This window comes from Leopardus geoffroyi, chromosome E3 (assembly GCF_018350155.1).
Source record: "Leopardus geoffroyi isolate Oge1 chromosome E3, O.geoffroyi_Oge1_pat1.0, whole genome shotgun sequence".
Taxonomy (NCBI): Eukaryota; Metazoa; Chordata; class Mammalia; order Carnivora; family Felidae; genus Leopardus; species Leopardus geoffroyi.
In genome coordinates, this window is record NC_059340.1 from 15,887,827 (window position 1) to 15,903,067 (window position 15,241).

The 15,241-nt window shown below is 41.7% G+C and overlaps 1 non-coding gene across 1 annotated transcript; it reads left to right on the forward strand.

Moving 5' to 3' along the window:
• The first annotated feature begins 7,059 nt into the window (after positions 1 to 7,059).
• On the forward strand, positions 7,060 to 7,165 carry LOC123589838. The gene has a single exon (XR_006708485.1). It is a non-coding gene; the product is annotated as a U6 spliceosomal RNA (small nuclear RNA).
• The last annotated feature ends 8,076 nt before the right edge of the window (positions 7,166 to 15,241 follow it).

Genomic DNA, 15,241 nt, shown 5'->3' on the forward strand with positions numbered 1-15,241 from the left:
GGTGCCCCTGCTTAACAGTTCTTACCTCAATTTATCTCTCTTGCATTCTATACTCTTAGCTCCCAGGAAGGCTAAGAAAGCAAGTTCCTTGCAAAAGGGAAAGAGGTTGTCTTACTGGCTCTTACGCTAAACTTTAATCATCCCTTGTGGATTGGGGCAGGCCCCACATCACTGAGCCTGTTGTCTTCTGAACAAAATCCAGGTCTACAAGAAAAGAGGGGAGCAATGGCTGTGGGTTTAGCAGCCACTGATGTCCAGAACATATGATTACTGTTCTTTTGAACCAAGATTGCATTGACATCTACCACAAAGCAGGTAGACTCAAAGTCAAAACTCCAGAGTTATGTTCTACATGAGCACTGTGGAAATATGTCTCCTCCTGTATTCTGTAATTATTTGAAAAAGTACAAACTAAAATTTTCCCTTATAGAATTCATCCAAAGTTGGCTTGGCTCTCTGACTCCTGCAAGTTTGATCAGGATTTTATCTATTTTTCTCCTCTGAAATCACCAATAAAAATGATGAAGAAAGTAATGCAGATGACTGAAGCCCTATGGCATATAATCTGAGAACTTTTTCCAGCTTACTTTTTTTAAATGTTTATTTGTTTTTGAGAGAGAGAGAGAGAAAGTTCAAGCAGTAGCAGCAGAGACAGAGGGAGATAGAATCCCAAGCAGGTTCTATGCTGTCAGCACAAAGCCCAACACGGGCTTCTATCCCACAAACTGTGAGATCAGTAATGCTGTCATCTGTTCTAGATTTTTCAAATATCTTACTGAAATCCAGATAGCCTTTGTTAGAGCATTCCCTCACCCAGGTCTAAAAGGGATTAAGAACGTTATCAAAAATTCTGATAAAAAACTTTATCAAAAAGGGAGATGCAGTTATTTTTATAGGATTTGTATTTAGGTGAAACTATATTGGGTCCCAGTATCTATCAATTCTTTTTCTTTTTTCTTTAAAAAATTATTTAATGTTTATTTTTGAGAGAGAGACAGAGCGCAAGTGGGGGAGGGACAGAGAGAGAGGGAGACACAGAATCTGAAGCAGGCTCCAGGCTCTGGGCTGTCAGCACAAAGCCCAATGCAGGGCTCGAACTCAAGCTGTGAGATCATGACCTGAGCTGAATGCTTAACCGACTGAGCCATCCAGGTTCCCCTATCAATTCTTTTTCTAAATGCACATTCTCCACTCCTTTTACTCATTCATTCCTTTTTTTTTTTAAAATAATAGCACTGTTGAGTTATAATTCACATGCCATAAGACACACTTTTAAAGTGTTCAGTTTAATGGCTTTTCGTATGTTGGTAGAGTTGTGCAATAATCACCATAATCAATTTTAGAACATTTCATCACCTCAAAAGGAAGCCCACCAGAAACTTTTGTGCTTCAAAGGAAATGAAAGGAAATTCATAAATGGGAGAAAATATTTGTAAATCATATACCTGAATAGGGTCTAGTATCCAGAATATAAAATGAACTTTTACAATTCAACAATAAGTTGAATTTTATTTTAATTTTATCTATTTGAATTAAAAATGGGCAAAGTATCTGAAGAGATATTTCTCCAAAGGAGATACAAAAATGGCCAATAAGCACACTAAGCAATATTGAACATCATTAATCATTAGGGAAATACAAATCAAAACCAAAATGAAAGATCACTTCATGTGCACTAGGATGTGAGTTACTTTTTATATTTAGTATTAAGGAAAAGGTCCAACTTCATTCTTTCCCATATGGAAATCTATGTGTCTGAGCACCATTTGTTGAAAAGACAATTCATACCCAATTGAATTATCTTGGTACGCTGGTCAAAAAATAGTTGACCAGGGGTGGCTGGGTGGCTCAGTCAGTTAAACGTCTGATGCGGGCTATGATCTCACAGTTTGTGGGACTGAACCCCTTGTCGGGCTCTGTGCTGACAGCGTGGAGCCTGCTTGGGATTCTCTCTGCCCTTCCCCCACTCGCGTGCACTCTCCCTCTCTACCTCAAAAATAAATAAATAAAAACTTAAAGACAGTTGACCAATACAGGGGATGAATTGTATGATATGTGAATTATACCTCAAAAAAACTGACACCCCTCCAAAATAATCAACTATTATTTCTAACAAATAAGTATTGTATGGAAACCAATTTGACAATAAATTCATATTAAAAAAAAAGTATTTTCTACGTGGACCAGATATTGCACTCAATGCTTTCAGTTTATTTAGAGTTTGTGGAACTCATCTTCTTCCCTTTCTCGAAAATTTTTTGTTTCTTCCAGTCTCACCAGTAGGCTAACCAGCATGCTGCTATCAGCCACCACATCACCCACAGAAATTCTACAAACTCACCTTGTTCTCAGTAACACCAATCTCTTACCAACTCCTGTGGCATCTGAATGTGCAAGATTGGGCCTAAAAGCTTAGCCAAATGTTCAGTTATTCACTTATTTTTGCTCAACTTTCCCTCCCCTCCCCATGGCACCTAGACCAAAGCTTTCACACCTTCTTCAACCTCCTAACCTGATCTGAACATCTCCCCCAAGCCCCTGGAAACCATTAATCTACTTTCTGTCTTTATTGGCTTGTCTACTGAATATTTCATATACGTGGAATCATATCATATGTGGCTTTTTGTGCCTGTCTTTTTTCACTTAGCATAATGTTTACAAGGTTCATCCACATTGTAGCATCTATCAGAATTTCATTCCTTTTGATGGCTGAATAATACTCAATTTTATGATATACAACATTTTGTTTAACCATTAATGATAAACATATGGGTTGTTTCCACCGTTTGGCCATTATGAATAGTGCCACTAAGAACATTCATGTACAGGGGTATCTGGGTGGCTCAGCCAGTTAAGCATCCAACTTCAGCTCAGGTCATGATCACATGGTTTGTGGGTTCGAGCCCCACATTGGACTCTGTGTTAACAGCTCAGAGCCTGCTTCAGATTCTGTGTCTTCCTCTCTCTCTCCCTCCTTCACCCCTGCTTAAGTTCTGTCTGTCTCTCAAAAATAAATAAACATTAAAAATTTTTTTTTAAAAAGAACATTCATAAATAAGTTTAACAAAAACCTCTTAATAACTAAATCCCTCAGTCCTTATCCTACTTGACCTCTCTGAGATTCTAGACAGTGTTGACCATTCCTTCAAGAAATCCCCCCTTTTTAAGTTAAATACAATATGCCACAGTTCTGAAAGTAATATTAACATATTAAAAAGATTATACACTATGACCAAGAGAGATTTCTCCTAGAAGGCAAGGATGGTTCAACATACAAAAATTAATCAGTGTGATATACCACATTAACTGAATGAAGGAAAGAAACCCCATATGATTTTTCAATAGATTCAGAGAAAGCACTTGAAAAAACTCAACAAACTAGAAATAGAAGGAAACTAACTCAACATAATACAAGCCATATATGAAAAACCTACAGCAAACATCATATGCAGAGGTAAAAGGATGGAAAGCTTTCCCTCTAAGATCAGGAGCAAGAAAAGGATGCCCACTTCTTCAACATAATCCTAGAAGTCCTAACTAGAGTCATCAGGCAGGAAAAAGAAATAAAGAGCTTCCAAATTGGAAAAGAAGACATAAAATTATTTCTATTCACAGACAATATTGCCATATACGCAGAATATCCTAAAGATTTCATTAAAAAACTATTAGAACTTGGGGCGCCTGGGTGGCTTAGTCGGTTAAGCATCCGACTTTGGCTCAGGTCATGATCTCACGGTCTGTGAGTTCGAGCCCCGTGTCGGGCTCTGTGCTGACAGCTCAGAGCCTGGAGCCTGCTTCAGATTCTGTGTCTCCCTCTCTCTCTGCCCCTCCCCCATTCATGCTCTGTCTCTCTCTGTCTCAAAAATAAATAAACATTAAATAAATTAAAAAAAAAACTATTAGAACTAGTAAATGCAGGAAATTAGCAAGATATGGGGTAATACACAAATACCAACTGCAGTCCTACACACTAACACTGAACCATCCAAAAAATAAATTAAGAAAACTTTATTTAGGGGCGCCTGGGTGGCGCAGTCGGTTAAGCGTCCGACTTCAGCCAGGTCACGATCTCGCGGTCCGTGAGTTCGAGCCCTGCGTCAGGCTCTGGGCTGATGGCTCAGAGCCTGGAGCCTGTTTCTGATTCTGTGTCTCCCTCTCTCTCTGCCCCTCCCCCGTTCATGCTCTGTCTCTCTCTGTCCCAAAAATAAATAAACGTTGAAAAAAAAATTAAAAAAAAAAACTTATAATAAAAAAAAAAAAGAAAACTTTATTTACAACAGCATCAAAAAGAATAAAATACATATGAATTAACTTAACCAAAGAGGTGAAAGATTTGTACAATTATAACTACAAAACACTGCTGAAAGAAATTGAAGAAGACATTAAAAAATGGAATGACATCCCAAGTTCATGGACACTTAGTGATCTACATGTTTAATGCAATTTTTAAGTCAAAATCCAAATTGTGTTTTTAGAAAAATAGAAAAACTCATCCTAAAATGCATATGGAATCATAAGAGACCCCAAATAACCAAGACAATTGTGGTGGGGGGAAGTTGAGGTCTCATATTTCCTGATTTCAAAACCTACAGCAAAGCTATAGTAGTCAAACCAGTGTGAGGACGCCTGGGTGGCTCAGTCAGTTAAGCATCCAACTTCAGCTCATGATCTCACCATTGTGGGTTCGAGACCCATGTTGGGCTCTGTGCTGACAGCTCGAAGACTGGATCCTGCTTCAGATTCTATGTCTCCCTGTCTCTCTGCTCCTCCCCTGCTTGTACTCTGTCTCTCTCAAAAATAAAAAATTAAAAAAATTTAAAAAAACCTGGTGTGATACTGGCATAAAGACAGACATATAGAGTAACAGAACAGAGTTCAGAAACAAACTCTCACATATATGGCCCAACGATTTTCAAAAAGGTGCCAAAACCATTCAGTGGGGAAAGATAGTCTTCACCAAATGGTGCTGAGAAAACTGCATATCCATGTGCAAAAGAATGAAATTGGGCCCTTACTGAATACCATGTACAGAATGAACTAAAATGGATCTATGACATAAATATAAGACCCAGAACCCTTGGAAGAAAACACAGGGTAAAAGCTACAGAACATTGGATTTGGCAATGATTTCTTGGATATGATGCCAAAGGGAAAAAAATAGATTGACTTAATAAAAATTTAAGAATTTTGTGCACCAAAAGACACTAGCAACAGAGTAAAAAGCAACCCACAGAATGGGAGAAAATATTTGCAAATCATGTATCTGTTAAGAAAATAATATCCAGAGGCTATAGTTAACTCCAATTCAACCACAAGAAAACAAACAGCCTGATTCAAAAATGGGCAAAGTCCTTGAACAGACATTTATCCAAGTAAGATATACAAATGGCCAATAAGCACATAAAAACATGTTTAGTATCACTAATCAATAGGGAAATACAAATCAAAACTACAATGAGGTGGGGGGCACTTGGGTGGCTCAGTCTATTAAGCATCCGACTCTGGATTTCAGCTCAAGTCAATGTCTCACAGTTTGTGAGATCAAGCCCATGTTGGGCTCTGTGCTGAACTTTCTTGGGATTCTCTCTCTCCCTCTCTTTCTGCCCCTCCCCAACTCGTGTGCATGTCCATGCACATGTGCTCTTCCTCTCTATCTCTCAAAAATAAATAAATAATCATTAAAAAAACCCTACAATTGGATATCACCTCACACCCAGTAGGATGGCTACTATCAAAACCTATAAAATAGCTAGTGTTGACAATAATGTGGAAAAGTTGAAGGCACTTCGGTACTGTTGGTGGGAATGTAGAAGGACATTAGTCACTGGATTTAGGGCCCATCCTAATCCAATATGACCTCATCTTAACTAATTATATCTGCAAAGACCCTGTGTCCAAATAGAGCCATTCCTATGGGTTAAATTGTGTCACCCCAAAAAAAATTGAGGAGAAAAATCATTGAAGCAAAAAGTTGATTCTTTGAAAAGATCGACAATATTGATACACTTTCAGCAAGACTATCCTAGTCTGGTCAGGTTGTTAGAACAAAACACCACAGAGTGGATAGCTTATATAAAACAAGTCTGTTTCTCATAGCTCTGAAGATTGGATGTTCAAGATCAGGGTGCCAGCATGGTCAGATGAGGGCCCTCTTCTAGGTCACAGGTTTTTCATTGTATCCTTGCATGGTAGAAGGGGTGAGGTTGCTTTCTGAAGCCTCTTATATAAGGGCTCTAATCTCATGAATAAAGACTCTGCCCTCATGACCTAATCACCCCCAAAGGCCCCACCTCCTAATACCATCACATTGAGCATTAGGATTTACCATATGAATTTTGAGGGAACACAAATCTTTAGACCATGGCATAGACTTACACAGAAAAACAAGATATAAGTAACTAAGATCAGAAGTGAAAATGGGAACATTATTACTAAGCTTATAGAGATAAAAAGGATTATAAGAGAATACTATAAACAGTTGTGCACCAACAAATTAAATAACCTAGAAGACACGGACAAATTCCTTGAAACATGCAAATGACCTGAAGTGACTCAAGAAGAAATGGGAAATCTGAAAACACCTATAGCAAAAGATTGAATCAGTAACCAAAAAGCTCCCAACAATGAAAAGTCCAGCACCAGATGGCTTCACAGGTGAATTCTACCAAATATTTAAAGAATTAACACCAATCTTTCTCAAATTCCTCCAAAAAATTGAAGAGGAGGAGACAGTTCCTAACTCACCCCATGAGGTCAGCATTACCCTGATGAAGACATCACAAGAAAAGAAGATTACAGATCAATGTCCCTTATGAATATAGATGCAAAGATTCTTGACAAGATATTAGCAAATTGAATCCAACAACACATTAAGAGAATTATTCACCACGACCAAGTAAGATTTAGCCCAGAAATGCAAGGGTGTGATTCATCATAAGAAAATCAATCAATGTGATACGTCACATTAATAGAATGAAGACAAAAGCATATGATCATCTTAATTGGAGCAGAAAAGGCATTTGACAATATCCAACATTGTTTTATGATAAAAACTCTCAGAAAAATTATGTTTGCTTTGACAAGTAAAATTGGAATGATATAGGGAAGCTAAACATGGTCCCTGTGCAAGGATGGCATGCAAATTTGTGAAGAGTTCCATATTTTTGTCAACTATACTTTGATTTAAAAAAAAAAAGAAACTCTCGGGACACCTGGGTGGCTCAGTCAGTTAAGTGTCCAACTTCAGCTCAGGTCATGATCTCATGGTTTGTGGGTTCAAGCCCTGCATTGGGCTGTGTGCTGACAGCTCAGAGCCTGGAGCCTGCTTCAGATTGTGTTTCGCTCTCTCTTTGCCCTCCCCTGTTTGCACTCTGTCTGTCTCTCTCTCAAAAATAAACATTAAAAAAAAAAAAACAACACCTCTCAGGTGGGGCGCCTGGGTGGCTCAGTCAGTTGAGTGTTCGACTCTTGATTTCTGGTCATGATCCAAGGTTCTGGGATTGAGCCTGGCATCAGGCTCTGTGCTGAGTGTGGAGCCTGCTTGAGATTTTCTCTCTCTCTCTCTCTCTCCCTTTGTCTCTATCTCTTCCCCTTGGCTCCTCCCCTGCTCACGTGTGCACACATGCACACTCCCTCTCTCTCAAATCAAATTATAAATAAATAAATAAATAACTCAAAAGTAGGAATAAAGGGAAATTTCCTAAACGTAATAAAAGGCATGTATTTATTTATACAATTATGATAATCTTTTTTATCGGTATCATAATACATTGGCTTATTAATAATTAGGGCGTTCTGCATATACAATATCTCATTATGGACAAAAAAAATTTAATGTTGATTATTTTCTAGATAAAGGGCATTTGTGAAAAACCCACAGTAAACATCATATTCACAGACTGAAAGCCTTTCCCTTAAGATAAGGAACAAGACAAGGATGCCTGCTTTTACTGCTGCTATTCAATATTGTAGCCAGTGCAATTAGACAAGAGAAAGAAATAAAAGACCTCCAAACTGGCAAGAGATAAAACTATGTCTGTTCATGGATGGCAGGATTCTGTATTTAGCAAATCCCAAAGAATCCACGAGAAAGCTGCTAGAGTGATAGTGTGTTACACCAACCCTAGAAAACTAATACAGTCACATTCTGAAGTTCTGGGTGAACATGAATTTCAAGTGGGGAGAGGCACATTCAATCCACTACACTGGGCTTTCAGATTCCTTTACTGACATTTATTCTTCTATTCCTTTTTTTTTTTTAAGTTTGTTTGTTTATTTATTTAAAGAGAGTGAGTGGGGGAGGGGCAGAGAGAGAGAGAGAGAGAGAGAGAGAGAGAGAGAGAGAGAATACCAAGCAGGCTCCTCACTGTCAGTGCAGAGCCCAATGTGGGGCTCAATCAAAACAATGAATGAGATCATGATCTGAGCCAAGACCAGAAATCTGATGCTTAATTGATTGAGCCACCCAGGGGCCCTTATTCTTCCATTTCTAATCTGAAGATCACTTTCCCAGACAGCTGAGGTGGAAATAAGACAAGCTGCAGGCAGCCAGTCACTATGTTCTTGTTCCACACACAACTTCAAAGCCTCTTATGATCACGTTAGCCTGTTTTTGTGTTTCCCCCTCTTGTCTTCTTATTGTAAACCAGGTCTCCACAAGGCACTGGACCTGTTTGCCTTGTTTCCTGTTTCCCATCTGCTCCAGTTCAGCCAGAACGACTCCCCCTCCCCCACTCATTTGATATTACCCAGTAGAATTTGGATTTCGAGGTTTCCAGAGCCACCCTCCTCCTTAGAGCATCTACTGAACTCCGTGAGTTCAGCCACTCACTTCTGGATCATGTCTTAGAGTTGTATGCTTCCTGCCCAATATTTGAGACTAGGGATTGTCATTTTTGCTAAGGAAAGGGACTGTTGTGGGAGCAGGGACCTGGTTATCTTCCCTAAAGGTGAAATCAGGAGTGGATCAGTTTGACAAGCTCCCTCCTCAGGGTCAGGACCCAAGCAGAGCTTTCATTCGCTGCCTTAGCTGATGCCTGTCCTGTGGCTGACCTTGAAGAATGCCCTCTGCACCCTGAAGTACCCGATGACTCCCCGAGCCAGGCTTGAGAGCTGGCCTGGGCTGTTGGCAACTGCTTCATCTTCAGTCCTTGCTCTGATAAATCCTCCCTCCTCCAGACAACGGGACATTCATCTCTTTTCTCTACTCTTACCCCTTTGAAAGTCCATCTCTGGGATGTCCTCAAGCATCCTTCCTATTGGCAGAGCAGCTCTGCAGTCTGGAAATGGGAGAGGAGGCAGCCCTGACCCATCTCCCAGATGTTTGCTCCTCAAAGGTGAACTCAGACCCCACAGCAGGCAGAGCCTGGAGATCAAGGGCCTGGATAGCGAGAACTTCAATACAAGTTCAAAACCTCCTGACTCCCTGGGTTGTTATTTTTTCCTCCTCTTCCTTTTGTTTCCCCTGGAGTGAACTCTTAAAGAAAAAACAAAACAGAACAAAAAATGCCTCTGGGCATTTTTTTTAGGGAAGGGAGGAGAAAATGTGATTCCATATTTTCCGTAATGTTCTGCTAATCTTGAAAAAAATGTATAAAGTGACAGACCTAAAAACACTGGTTTCATATTCTCAATTCACAAAGTAGGATTATAATATAGACACATTTATTTTCAAACATTAAGAGGCAAAAGCCCAGGGGTGCCTGTGTGGCTCAGTTGGTTAAGCATTCGACTTTGGCTCAGGTCATGATCTCACAGTTCGTGAGTTCAAGCCCCACACTGGGCTCTCTGTTGTCCGGGTATACCTGCTTCAGATCCTCTGTCTTTGTCTCTCTGCCCCTCACCCACTGTCTCTCTCTAAAAAATAAATAAGTATTTTTTTTAAAAAAGATGCAAAAGACCACATATTATATAATTCAACTTACATAAAACATCTGGAATAGACAAATCTATACAAAATCTAGACAAAAAATAGATTAACGGTTGCTTAGGACTGGATGGGAGGGATAGAAGGATAGAAAGCAAAGAGCACAGAGTTTCCTTTTGAGGTGATGAAAATGTTCCCAACTTGATTGCAATGATGGTCACACACATCTGTGAATATACTAAAAATTATTGCATTGTATACTGTAAATGAATGAATTATGTGGTGTTTGAATTCTATTTCAATAAAACTGTTAAAAAAAATAAACATCAGGGGGTGAATGGGTGGTTCAGTTAAGCATCCGACTCTTGATTTCAGCTCAGGTCATGATCTCACGGTTCATGAGATCAAGCTCCACGCTGGACTCTGTGCTGATAGCTCTCTTTGCTGAATCCACTGCAAGAATGGGGACCATTTATCACTAGCCAGACTGTCCACATTCCAGAAATGTTGTCACTCTGAAAGACCAGGTATTGTGAAAGCCCAGAGGAATCCTGTGGAGGGACCTCATCACTTTAGAAATCAGCCTCCTTGGAAAGAAAAGCAAGAGATTCTGGGTTGACAAAGAGAAACTGGTGACAGTTCACACAGTCTGTAGTCAAATATAGCACATGATCAAGGGTGTTCCACTGGGTTTCCATTAGGAGGAGTTCTGTGTGTGCTCACTTCCCCCATTTATATCTGTATTCAGGAGCGTGGGTCTCTTGTTGAAATCTGATTTTTCGTGAATGAAAAAAATCAATCTGCTGGGTAAGTGAGGCCCGGTATTACTTGTTCAGTATCTCAAGCCCAGAAAGTTACTGGCATTGAACTTGTACCAAACTCAGCTTCTTTGATTCAGCAAGCTACAGCAGTTAATCACAGGCTATCAGAAAAATTTTAGATGTTATCTGTCTCTTAGAAAGGAACTGATTGGTGGACTGATGAAAAGATCTGAGGTCGTTCAGCTGCAGAAGCAAGAAGTTGCCAAATGAGTCCCAGGACCTATTTGAGATAATGTTTAAATGCAATAAAATTTATCTAGTGGGGAGCAAAATAGGAAGTCTCAGACTTGTGCTCTGATCAGCTGAGTATCCTGTGACTTGCTTATTAAATTCAAAGCTGTGACCATACAATCTTTGCAGGGACATTTTGTGTTGCTGCACTCGACCACGAAGGGAAAGCATTAGTATTTTCCATCTTAGACATCAGAAAGTCCTTTGGATGTAGGGTAATTTGGGAAAAGGAGTGAATGTGCCATCAACAATGGTAAAAGTAGTTTTGGGTGTATTACCTTGAGTAAGTCATTTTACCTCTCTGAGCCTTAATTTCCTCATCCGTGATAGAGACAGAATAGTCATTTTATAGTCTTTCAGAGCCATAAGGATCCCTTAGCAGAATGCCTGCTCACAGGATTTCTATCGTTATTGTCATCAAGTGATAGGAATCCAGTGGGCACCCACACACACCTCACCTTTGCCCCAGTGATGCTCTGTAGGCTCTCACTTGGGGGTCAGGGACCATGTGATGGTAGTCATGGGACAAGGAAGAGGGTCAGCTGCCAGAAAGTCACAGTCTGGCTAAAGCCAGACAGCCAGGACTCTAGTGCTGTCCCCTGAGTACAAATGTGCTGAGACAGCTGCCATCCCAGGAAGAAGGAAAAGGGAGAGGAAACAAAAGACTTGGCATCTGAACCACGCTTAGAAAGATGACCCGGAGATCAGCCCAAACAGTGCTACAGCCTCCAAGACAAGCCTGGGAAAGTATTTCTGGGCCCAAGAGGCAGGTACATAAGCAGACGTGTGCTGAGGGATGGGAGAAATGCCCAGAAAAGTAGCTTAAGACAGACCTACAGTCAAATAGCAAAATGACTCCATGTTTCAGATACAAAATACCGGTGAATAAAGCACAAAAAGAAACAGACCCGGAAAAATCTAGTCAAGATTAAAGTAAGCGAGGCCTCTTTGTGAACCAGACACAAGCAGAAGTGGTGAATAGGGAGCCACAGGGACCTGCCCTGGGTCAAGGGCAGAACTGGTGGCCAAGCACTTCCCTTCTGTGGGGCAGCAGGAAATGAAAGCACCCATGTGTACCAGCCCCATGGAGGGCCCTCAGGATGCCCAGTAAAGGGGAAGATGAGCAGACCCACCAGGCCGCCAGGCCACATCTCTATTCTTAGAACACAGCTGGGCAGTCTTGCGTGTGAGCACAGGATCAAGAACCGCCTGAGGAATGGACGGCGTGGAGTTGGTTGTGAAAGTGCGAAATGGAAACAGCCTAATTGCTGCATAGGAAAAGGGCAGGGGCGCCTGGGTGGCTCAGTGGGTTAAGTGTCCAACTCTTGGTTTCTGCTCAGGTCATGATCTCGAGGTTCGTGGGACCGAACCCCTGGATGGACTCTGCACTGACAATGCAGGGTCCTGCTTAGGAGCCTGCTCTCCTCACTCTGCCCCTCCCCGGCTCATGGTCTCTGTCTCTCTCAAAATAAACAAACCTTGAAAAAAAAAAAAAAAAAAAGGAAAAGGGCAAAATCAGTGGTGGTGTATTCACACAGTGGAATCTTCTCCAGCAATTAAAATGGGTGAACTAGAGCTATGTGTATCCGTGTGGACAGTTTGGGCCAAAGCACATGATGTGGCTATATGTGGTCCTGGGGGTGGGAAAGTAAACCCATCCCCCCAAGGAAGGATGCTGCTGTCAACGAATGGTTTTTCAGTCTACCTCAGGTATTCAGAGAGAGAGGAGCAAGGTCATTTCAGACTACGACCAGTGTCAGGGATAAATCAGGGAGACGTGAGAAGGTGACTGGAGAGGGTGCTAATTTATATTAGGTGTGTCAGAGAAGACCCTGCCCCTTATTTCTCCTGTTTAAAATTATCTTCTGGGGGTGACTAACTGGCTCAGTCAGTTAAATGTCTGACTTTTGATTTCGGCTCAGGTCATGATCTCACGGTTCATGGGTTCAAGCCCCTAGTCAGGCTTTGCACTGGCAGTGCAGAGCCTGCTTGGGATTCTCTCTCTCTCTCCCTCTTTCTCTGCCCCCTCTTCTCTCTCCACCCCCAAAATAAATAAATCAACATTAACTTCGATTTCCAAACTGTTCACTGGCAGTTGAGGGGCTACATCATCTGGTGGCCAATTCAGACAAGTTCTCTGACAAATATTTGGAGGAAAGCCTCAGAAATAAGAGCAGGAACTAGAAACCAGTGCCCAAGAGAGCTGAAACTCAGTAACTTGCCTACATTTGTTAGTTAGGCTAACGTTCTCCTTCTGGCAAATGAGTCCTTAGAGTAGAAAGAATTTGTGCACCTGTATTTGGGAACATCAAAGAGGGAGCTGGTCTCATTCCCAGATCAGGTTTAGGGGCTGGGGAGAAGAAGATTTCGAGGGTGAGGTGGGTGGGGGCAGCAAGTGAGGAAGACAAATGGGAAGGCCAGGTAGAGATGCTCCAAAAGAACAGCTATGGAGTGGCAGGTGACCCCAGGAAGAGGCAGAGCATTGGTGGAAGAATGGCTTCCAGAAAGTGAGATGAGGACTGCTAGATCCAGAAAAATGGGGCGGGCAGAAGAGATGGCTCTTCAGTGTGGGTAAAGGAGCAAGTTTATAGTGAATGGGGATGGTGAAGGTAGGAGGAGATTGTGTTCTGGAACCTCAGAGGCAGTGGGGTTTCAGAAATAAAGAGTCTAGAGTGTGGTCCAGTATATGAGCAACGATGGGAAAAGAAAGGACTAAAGTCAAGTAGACCACAGAACTGAGCCCCAGGATGGGGAGGCTACTCACAGGGACAAGAAGTAGGATGGAGAAGGGGCTGAGCCACGGGCCGAATTGCACAGTGAGTTTGTGTGCGCAGGGAGAGTCTTGGAGACCAAAGGGGTGTGAGGATAAAGCTGTCTGAATGGAGTATTAAAGAATGAGAGGGGTGCCTGGGTGGCTCAGTCAGTTAAGTGTCCAACTTCAGCTTAGGTCATGATCTCACGGTTCGTGGGTTCGAGTCCCACATTGGGCTCTGTGCTGACAGCTCAGAGCCTGGAGCCTGCTTCAGATTCTGTCTCTCTCTCTGCCCCTCCCCTGCTCACACTCTGTCTTGCTCTCTCTTTCAAAAATAAATTTAAAAAACCCCACAAAGACAAAAAACAAACAAAAAAATGAGAATGAAGGCAGAGGGAAGGGCATGAGCGAAGGCACAGAGTCATGCAGCAACATGGTGTGTGCAGGAATCGAGGGCCAGGAATGGGTGTGATGGTTGACAAACCAAGCCTTGGGGTTTGGATTTATCCTCAAAGAGATAGGGACCTGCTCATTTTTCCTATTCCTATACTCATAATTTTGGGATGTCTCCAGATACATCTTTGGATCTGCTCTCTACCTGCCTTCATTTCTTTGGTGACCACATAAATTCTCAAAGCTGACAACTTCCCAGTTTACATCTCCAGGCTCATATATTTATACAAGGCCAAAAACTTAGGGGTGGAGGTGGGGTGGGGAGAGGGAACTGGGCCAATGGGCTTTACCCACCAGGGTCTGTTTTTCAGGTTCACCTTTCATTAGTTCTCTGTCTTCTTCCCCATTAGACGGTAGAAAATCAATTTGTATTAAAGCTGAAGGGTAAATGAAAAATCAATTTATTAATTTTAGGAGACAATAGACCTTTATTTATTTTTTGCCTGTTTTTTCAAAAATATATTTTTGAAAATTCGTTTTTTTTATTTTAAATGTTTATCTATTGATTTGTTTTATAATTGATTTATTTATTTTGAGAGAGAGAGAGAGAGAGCTGGGGAAGGACAGAGAATGAGAGAGAATCCCAAGCAGGCTCCGCACTGTCAGCGCAGAGCCTGATGTGGGGCTTGAACCCACTAACTATGAGATCATGACCTGAGCCCAGATGAGGAGTCAACCAATTAACTGACTGAGCCACCCAGGTAGCCCTATTTATTGATTTTTGAGAGAGAGCGAGCACAAACAAGGGAGGGGCAGAGACAGAGAGATACAGAATCTGAAGCAGGCTCCAGGCTCTGAGTGGACAATACAGAGCTGGATGTGGGGCTGGAATGCATGAACCACAAGATCATGACCTGAGCCAAAGTCCCACACTTAACCAGCTGAGCCCCCCAGGTGCCCCTATTTATTTATTTTGAGAAAGAGAACGTGGAGGAGGGGCAGAGAGAGAGAGGGAGAGAGAGAATCCCAAGCAGTCTCCGCACTGGCACTGACATCGCTGAGTCTGATGCAGGGCTCAAATTCACCAAATTAGATTATAACCTAAGCTGAAGTCTGATGCTTAATTGAGCCACCCAGGCGCCTCTGCCTGTTTGATTTAAAAAAAGCATTTATTGGTTT